We start from the raw sequence: 7,611 nt of genomic DNA, 5'->3' as shown, positions 1-7,611 counted from the left end.
GTCATGCCTAAAGACATCTCTCATCTTAATTTACCCTAGCCCACACTTGACTTAGCATAAAATTGAGAGAAAAGAGTGGTTTTGTGAAATTTCGCCCTGGACCCTTTGGAAGGGTCAGGAGCGAATTTCCCCCTCTAGGACAAAATCTCCACCTTTTATTGCTTTCAATCATTCCCCAAGGCAAGAACATGTCCATCTTTCTTCCAACATGCCTTGGACACTAAGAACTTGGCCAAACAAGGAAGAATTTGAGGTCTCTGGGAATTTTCGCTCTGGACCCTTTGGAAGGGTCAGGAGCAAAATTCATCTTCTAGGCTTGATTCTTCATTTCTCCAACTCCAAACCACCTCAAAAGGCAAAGACATGTTATCTCACTTCCATCCATGCCATAAAGACCAAGGACTTGACCTCCTCTAAGGGAAAAAAAGGTGTTTGCAAGAGTTTCGCCTTGGACCCTTTGGAAGGGTCAGGGGCGAAATTCTTGATCTTGGACAAAATCTTCACATTTTGATGCTTTCATTCACTTCCTAAGGCAAGAACGTGTCAAGACCTTCTCAATATGCCTTAGAAACTAAGATCTTGGTCTAGTCAAGGAAGAAGTGGGTCTTCTAAGAATTTTGCTCTGGACCCTTTGGAAGGGTCAAGAGCGAAATTCAAGTTTTGGGTTGATTTTACACCTCTTTCCTCCTCAACTCACTTCAAACTTGATTTAACCAATTTCTTCTCACCACAATCAAGTCCACTTACCACCCAATTAGCTTGAAAACTTCGCCTTTCAATGCCTTAGGCAAAATAGGGGGTCAAATGAGTATTTCGCTTTGGACCCTTTGGAAGGGTCAGGAGCGAATTTCCTCCAAGCTAATTTCCATCATTTTGTCGCTTCAAACCTTCTTCCTAAGGCAAATATGCATCCAAGTCCTCCATACCATGCAATAGAGGTTTCAAACTTGGTCAAGACAAGGAGCAAAGTAGAGGAAATATGAATTTTGCCCTGGACCCTTTGGAAGAGTTAGGAGCGAAATTCATCCTTAAGCTCATTTCATACCTCAAACCTCCTTTCCTTGCCTTGGATATAACTTTTCAAGACTTCTCCTATCATCTGCAGGCCAACTTGCCTCTTAGCCCAAAAATCTTCATTTTCAACGCCTAAGGCCTAAATTGAGGGTCAAATGGAGGAATTCGCTCTGGACCCTTTGGAAGGGTCAGCATTGAATTTCCTATTCTAAGCTCAAATCCCTTCTCAAACTATCTTGACTTTGCCCTAGACTTGATCCTAAATCAATTTCCTTCCATGTCCTTCGCCAACTTTCTCAACCATACACTGGCCTAGATCAATTTTAGGTTCCTTATGAAATTTTGCCCTGGACCCTTTGGAAGGGTCAGGGGCGAAATTTGAGTTTTGCTCAAACTTCTTGACCTATTCCTCTCATCTCACCCAGTCTGGCCTCCTTTGATCTTCTTCTCATCAAATCATGCCTAGGATCTCATTTTCACCAATTGGATCAATCTTAACCCTGAGAGATGACACTGACTCACTGACTCACTTGAACTCAAACAAGACACAACTAAGCCAAAGGAAGACCTTGAATGAAACCCTAACTTGGAGCATCCACTAACTCACCCGAGCTCAAGCAGAGCCTGCTATCTAGCAATCCCCCTGACAACACTCATCATGCAAAGGCTAACGGACAAAACTCAAAAAGATCTAGAAAAACAAACCCTAGAAAGCAAAAAGTAGGGGTCCCCATTTGCAATGGGGCGATTTGTGAATACATCACAATAGGTCTCCAAGTCAAGTGCTAGGCCAATGGCATCGTGAAGTGTGCTAGGCTTATGAGCCTTCACCAAACCCCACAATCTATCACTCAAACCCTCAACAAATAGCATGGTAACACGCTTCACGGACATGTCAGGAACCATAACTGCTATCTTCTGAAATTCTTTGATATACGATTCAACATGACCAACCTGTTTCAGCTCTGCCAACTCCCTATAATAAATCTCAACATCCTTCCTATCAAACCGTGCAATCAATTTATTAACAAATTCCTCATGAGTGAATTAACGCATGATCTTGCGTAACTAATCTATGGTGCCACTAGTCGTTCGCCACACCCTCCAAATGCATCGTGGCAAATTGTATGGCCTTGTCTTCTTCCATCGGTTTGAGTGACAAGAATGTGTCAAGCTTGTGGACCCAAGATTTGGCGCTCAACTATCCATTTCCATCAAAAGTCGGTAAGGGAATTTTATTCAGTGCATCTTTATATTCCACCGACTGAGTACCTTGTCTAATCTGTCCTCTAGGCCTCCTATCTTGCTTGTTTAGGCAGTACCTAGCCTTATCTTTCCTCTGGTCCAAGAACTGATTCAAGCTCATTAATCCCCTAACCTGCTCTGGAAGTGCCATGTACTCATCATATGCAGCCATCACGTCATCTGTGTATGAGTTTCCTCAGCTACTTCCTCAGGAATTGCCTCTTCTTCAGTTTGTCTAGGTAGAAAAGTAGGGCAAAGAGGTCTGTCAGACCGTGTGATTGCTGTCCTTACAGCATTAGAAGCTGCCCTGTCTTGATTTTCATGTCCAGCATTGCCTCTACTAGGTACACTACTAGATCTTCTTGATTGGGAATGATCCATTCTCATTTGTCCCATAGTTGTGATCATACGATCCTGAAACTGTTGCATCATTTGCTGCTGCTGTTGTGCAAAAGCTGTCAGAAAGTCATCCAATTGATTATTCAAGTCCCTTGGTGGGCTTTCATTTCTTCTTTCACCCATCTCTTCTTCAGCTGGGTTAATTTCAGCTTCTTGTTGTTGCCCCGACCTACTATAGAACAAAATCACTGACATGCAATGGATTATGGGTAACATGCGACCATAGATTCTGACATGCAGCTGATTAGAAGCAAAATGCAACCATAAATTTTGACATGCAACTGATTAGAAGCAACATGCAACTTTCTGGGTAGTCGCCAAACTGACATGCAGGATTTGGGTAGTCGCCAAAACTGACATGCAATACTGAAACATCAACAGGCTGGCAAGATCACCAGCTTTGATACCACTGAAATATTCTAACTGGCAATTCTTATGGGAAATACAAAATTTCGTATATTTATAACAAATTAAACCAATACACAGCAGAGTTATAGGAAATTCGAGCTTCATGCAATCATTATTGAATTTCCCATATTTGTAATAAGCTAAATTTCATTACATAGCTGGGAATGATTTGATGGAATTAGCAATTTCCTAATGATTGCAGCAATTGGGTGTTCAGTGAATAGCTAAGATGCTACATACCAGACCCCACCACAGTTAAACCTTCAATCATAGAACCACATGAATTAGTTGGGGGTTCCAGGCTGGCCGCCTGCATATTCAGACTATTGCAGATGGAGTGTTATTGTTCAGGCTGCGATTTCTTTACTAGGTGCTGCAATTTTATTTTCAGATTGCTTCTAGAACCCTTCAAACTGTTTCAGAATAATTCCTATGCCTTTAACTGTCTGAAATTCATTACCTCTGCTCTGGATGTAATTCAAGGCTCTTGATCGCTGTAATGAGTTTGTTGAGTCTCCTGGGCTTCGTCCAGAAGATTTTTCTTCCAGGGGTTTCATCCTGAGAAGTTGCACACAGATTGCAGATTGCAGAGAAAATAATAGTAACTTTAGGCTGAATGAATGAATCCAATGTTACATCGACCCTTTAATTTTTATATCTCTAGCCAATACAGAAAGTCATCGATGCTTCTAGAGACTCCTTCTTTAGCTGACTTAGGCAATGAATACATGTTTATTAATTATTTTATGACCCCCAAGTATCATCGCCTAGAGGAAAATAATATTATAACTTGAAGTGCCCCCCTCTCTAAGACTCAACGTAAAATTATAATAATTATTTTCATAACTATAGCTTTTTGGGGTTCCAAATTATTTAATCTCTCATTCCCTTTATTTCTTATTCAATTCTAGCCCTGGGAATGCTGCAGGCCAGAATTTGACATCCTGTGGCCTGTCAATTGAGAGGGGACATTATAGATTTAGTCCTTAAGTTTGTTTGACATCGAAATGCTTTACCTGTAGTTCTCTTTTTGTTGGTATTCTTCACACTCAGAAGTTTTATTGCTTAGGCCCCAAGTCAGCATTATGGGTGAATGGTTTATATATGCTCTTACAATTGCAGGTATGGCCAAGGCATAAATCAAATCTCATAGCGATGGAAAGATACCATTTCTTCAGCTCAAGTTCCTAACAATTTAATCCTCAGAGTGAAACTTTAGCACATTTAATGAGGGATGAGACAGTAAAAGAGGTTGCTCTTGCAAGCATGTTGCATGTACTTTGGTCTGTGCATCAAGTGATTTTTTTGATGAGGTCATAGACAACATTCCTGGCACATTTGAATAGTGTGTTGGTGATTTTCTTCAGTCTAGTTCATTTGTGTTTTTACTGCTGCAGGTTTGCCATTTCATTCAGTAAGAAAACTTATTAGTCATATGTTCATATTTGCATTTATTGTGCAGGTTTGCCATTTCATTTATTCTAAAAAACTTATTAGTCATGCTTCTCTTTTCAAGAAGTTAGAAGTTACAAACTGCAACTTTCCTCTCTTCTAGATAGTGATCCTCATTACTCTTCATGGCCCTCACTTACCAGGAATTGGAACATAGTATTTACATTGAGTACTTTAAATTTGTAGCACTCAGTCAGAGTGAATTACTCCATGATTTCATTTGAAAAATTCATGAATGACAGTTTGTCTATTTTCATATCATTTTTTTCTGTCAAATCATAGTATGCTTCAAGTTCCCAAAATACCATGAAACAAATTATTCACACAAAGTATTCTGGGTTTTAGAAAAATGATGGATGTGAACTGCTGTAACCTTTGTTAAGGACCATGGGTATCTGGTTCATTTTATGGAGTCCATGTGTATTTGTTCCTACAAGAATTCCATTAATTAACTCTGAGGTGTTACAAAAATGTTCCAGTGGTCCAATGTGACACAATTTTTCCTGCACAGTTAATGGACAAATTTGAACTTCCCCGTTTGGCTCCTGTTGTAACACTGCTTAATGTAAGTGTTCTCTAAAAATTGGTGGCATATTACACCAGTTGAGGATTTTGTTTTACTATAACAGCTATTTAGTGAGAGAAAACATGTCCAAGAAAAAAGGGAAAAAAAGTGTTGTATGCATTTGTTATCTAAAATTAATTATATTTATGAGACAAGGTTTGTTTATAAGGCACAAATGCTCTAAAATCTTTGCTGGTCAGGAAGAAAACTTTGGGTTGGAAGTCCATGGGTTGATTTGTAGCATTGTCCTTGTCTCCGTTACTAATATTGGTTAAAAGTGCTTTTGTCTTTGTGGGTCTGCCTGCCTTGTGATTATTGTGAATAGTTAGTGTTTCTCTATAAAGAATTATGAGCTTTCTCTAACCAAAGTTTCATAGTTAGTTGAGAATTTTATTCCACCATGTTATCTGACTACCTTCGCACCTGTCAAAAATTACGTCTAAAGAATGAAAAAGAATGTTTTTTGTGTGTTAATCCTATATTGATAATAGCTGTGATACAAACAAGGTTTAGAAGGGCACTTCTTGCATTAAAAGTTTTATCAATTTAGAAGCATACCTTGGGTGCGACTTTGCAAGTCTCTAGGTTGATGTGTTAGCATTTTCCCCATCTATGTTGGTAACCATCAGAAGGTCCACAAAGCCGACAAGCACCTCTAATTGTGATTGACATCCTCCATAGGAGTACGAGATATCTATTATATTGTTTCTTCTCTTTTTCTCCACTTTTGACTAAGTTCTATTTCTCCAGCATAATGATGGTCATGCCGCTCTAAAGGCAGAGATGTAAGGGAGGTATGCTGATACATTAAATGCATCTCTATGGGCAGCTATTGAAAGTCATGATATAATAATTTTGATTTTAATTTGTTCAAAATCACCAGGGTATATAGAAAGTGATGACATGAAATTGATATTTGATGGTGCTAATTATTTAGTGAAGAACTTGGTTTAATTATATATTTGCCTTTGTGATTATTGGTTGGATATGCAGGTTTTGAAAGCTATATGCTTCAAAATATTGGAAGGTTGCAAAATTATTTTCATTCGGATTTTCCCAACAACTTATCCTGCTGAGAAGCTTCATCTTTGGCATTTGGCTAAAGAATTAGGAGCAACATACTATATTAGATAAATCTGTACACATGTTGTTTCTCTTGACCTAGGAATTGATAAAGCATGCTGGGTGGCATGAGATTTAAACTCCATATTCATCTTCATCTGAAGCATCCAACCCAAGCCCCGAGGTCATCAATTGGTTCAAATTCAGCATCAATTTTAACCACTATCGATTGGAATGCCACTCCCACTTAGGCAGGACCCACAGAGGACCCAGCCACCTGGGAGGAATCTGGGTAGAATCCATGGGGGACCAGGCTCGGCCGGTAACTTCGGGCAGAAGCATTGCTTTTTGTTAGTTGAGCCAGGAGAAATGCATGTGAATGTAGTAACACAGCCAAAGAGTGGCTACGTTTTACAATTCCAGGAATTTCTATGTTTTCATGGAAATCTAGGCTTCTCGCTGCTGTAGATTGCCTGGAACTTATGCTTGTTCGAACATTCTAGATTATTTAGAAAAAAATCATCAAGATTATAGTGATAAACAGTGAAACCTCTGTGTGAGAATTTGAAAGAAATTTATGTGTTTTAACATTGAAAACAAATAGGTTCAATTTGAAGTCACTTTGTTCACATATTAAACCTTACAGGTAAAGGAGTTAGGGAGAAAAAATGGCACATATATTATAAGAACTGGTCAGGTATTTGTTGAGCAGAGCTGTGGCATAGCTTCAATATTTTGTGGAGATGTGATGAAGAGGCTAGATTTTTACTCAACGTCTATTTGCACAGAAATACAGATTTTCATAGCAGGCCCATATTTCAGTAGAAACCCTAATGTGAATGCATGGAACGGAGGGCAAGATTTGGGAAGACTGTTTCTGTCATATAAGAGAACGCACAATGTTGCAAAGGGTGTGTAACTGGATGGATTAATATGTAAGATTTTTGGTGCATTCGAAACACTTAAACTTATCACTCCAGATATATTTTTGATGTCGGTTGAATTGATATCTACAGAAAAATTCATGAATGTTTGTTTCTTCTTGGTATTTCAAATATAGTTTTGATCATTGCTAATGATTGCATTAATTGTAGCAGAGAACTGATGTGGCTTATTTTGTATGTTAAAAATTAGATTGGATTTGGTTAATATTGTTCATTGAAGCAGAATGTTACTCTTTAAAAAATCAAGTCCAAATCTGAACAGGTCCCAATTTTTATCGTGCTTTGCAATCTTTAGCCGAGGTATTTAATGTTTCCAGTGACACGAGCAGTCCACATTTTTGATATGCTCGATTCCTTGAGGTGCATGCTCTTCTTGACCCTACCTGTGCAATTTGAATCCAAGGCCATCCTTCCTTTTATAGGTGTGCAAAGCCACCTGGAAAAACACAGCACAAGAAATAGATCTCATTAGTGTGAAGTACATATTGACTATAAGAAAGGATGAGCAAACCTAATTACTGC

The 7,611-nt window shown here is 38.8% G+C and overlaps 1 long non-coding RNA gene across 2 annotated transcripts in view; it reads left to right on the top strand.

The window, feature by feature from the left end:
* Positions 1-7,191, top strand: part of LOC131876384 (uncharacterized) — a 66,839-nt gene extending 59,648 nt beyond the window's left edge. Inside the window, exons 3-4 of one of the 2 annotated variants that reach the window (XR_009372689.1) lie at positions 4,189-5,877; positions 6,077-7,191. This is a non-coding gene — a long non-coding RNA (uncharacterized LOC131876384). The remainder of the gene's footprint in view (positions 1-4,188; positions 5,878-6,076) is intronic. The other variant, XR_009372688.1, reaches the window with a different exon arrangement.
* Positions 7,192-7,611: the final 420 nt, after the last annotated feature.

This window comes from Cryptomeria japonica, chromosome 5 (assembly GCF_030272615.1).
Source record: "Cryptomeria japonica chromosome 5, Sugi_1.0, whole genome shotgun sequence".
NCBI classification, from domain to species: Eukaryota; Viridiplantae; Streptophyta; class Pinopsida; order Cupressales; family Cupressaceae; genus Cryptomeria; species Cryptomeria japonica.
Note: the sequence above shows the minus strand (reverse complement) of the source record. Positions and strands in the feature narration are given on the sequence as shown.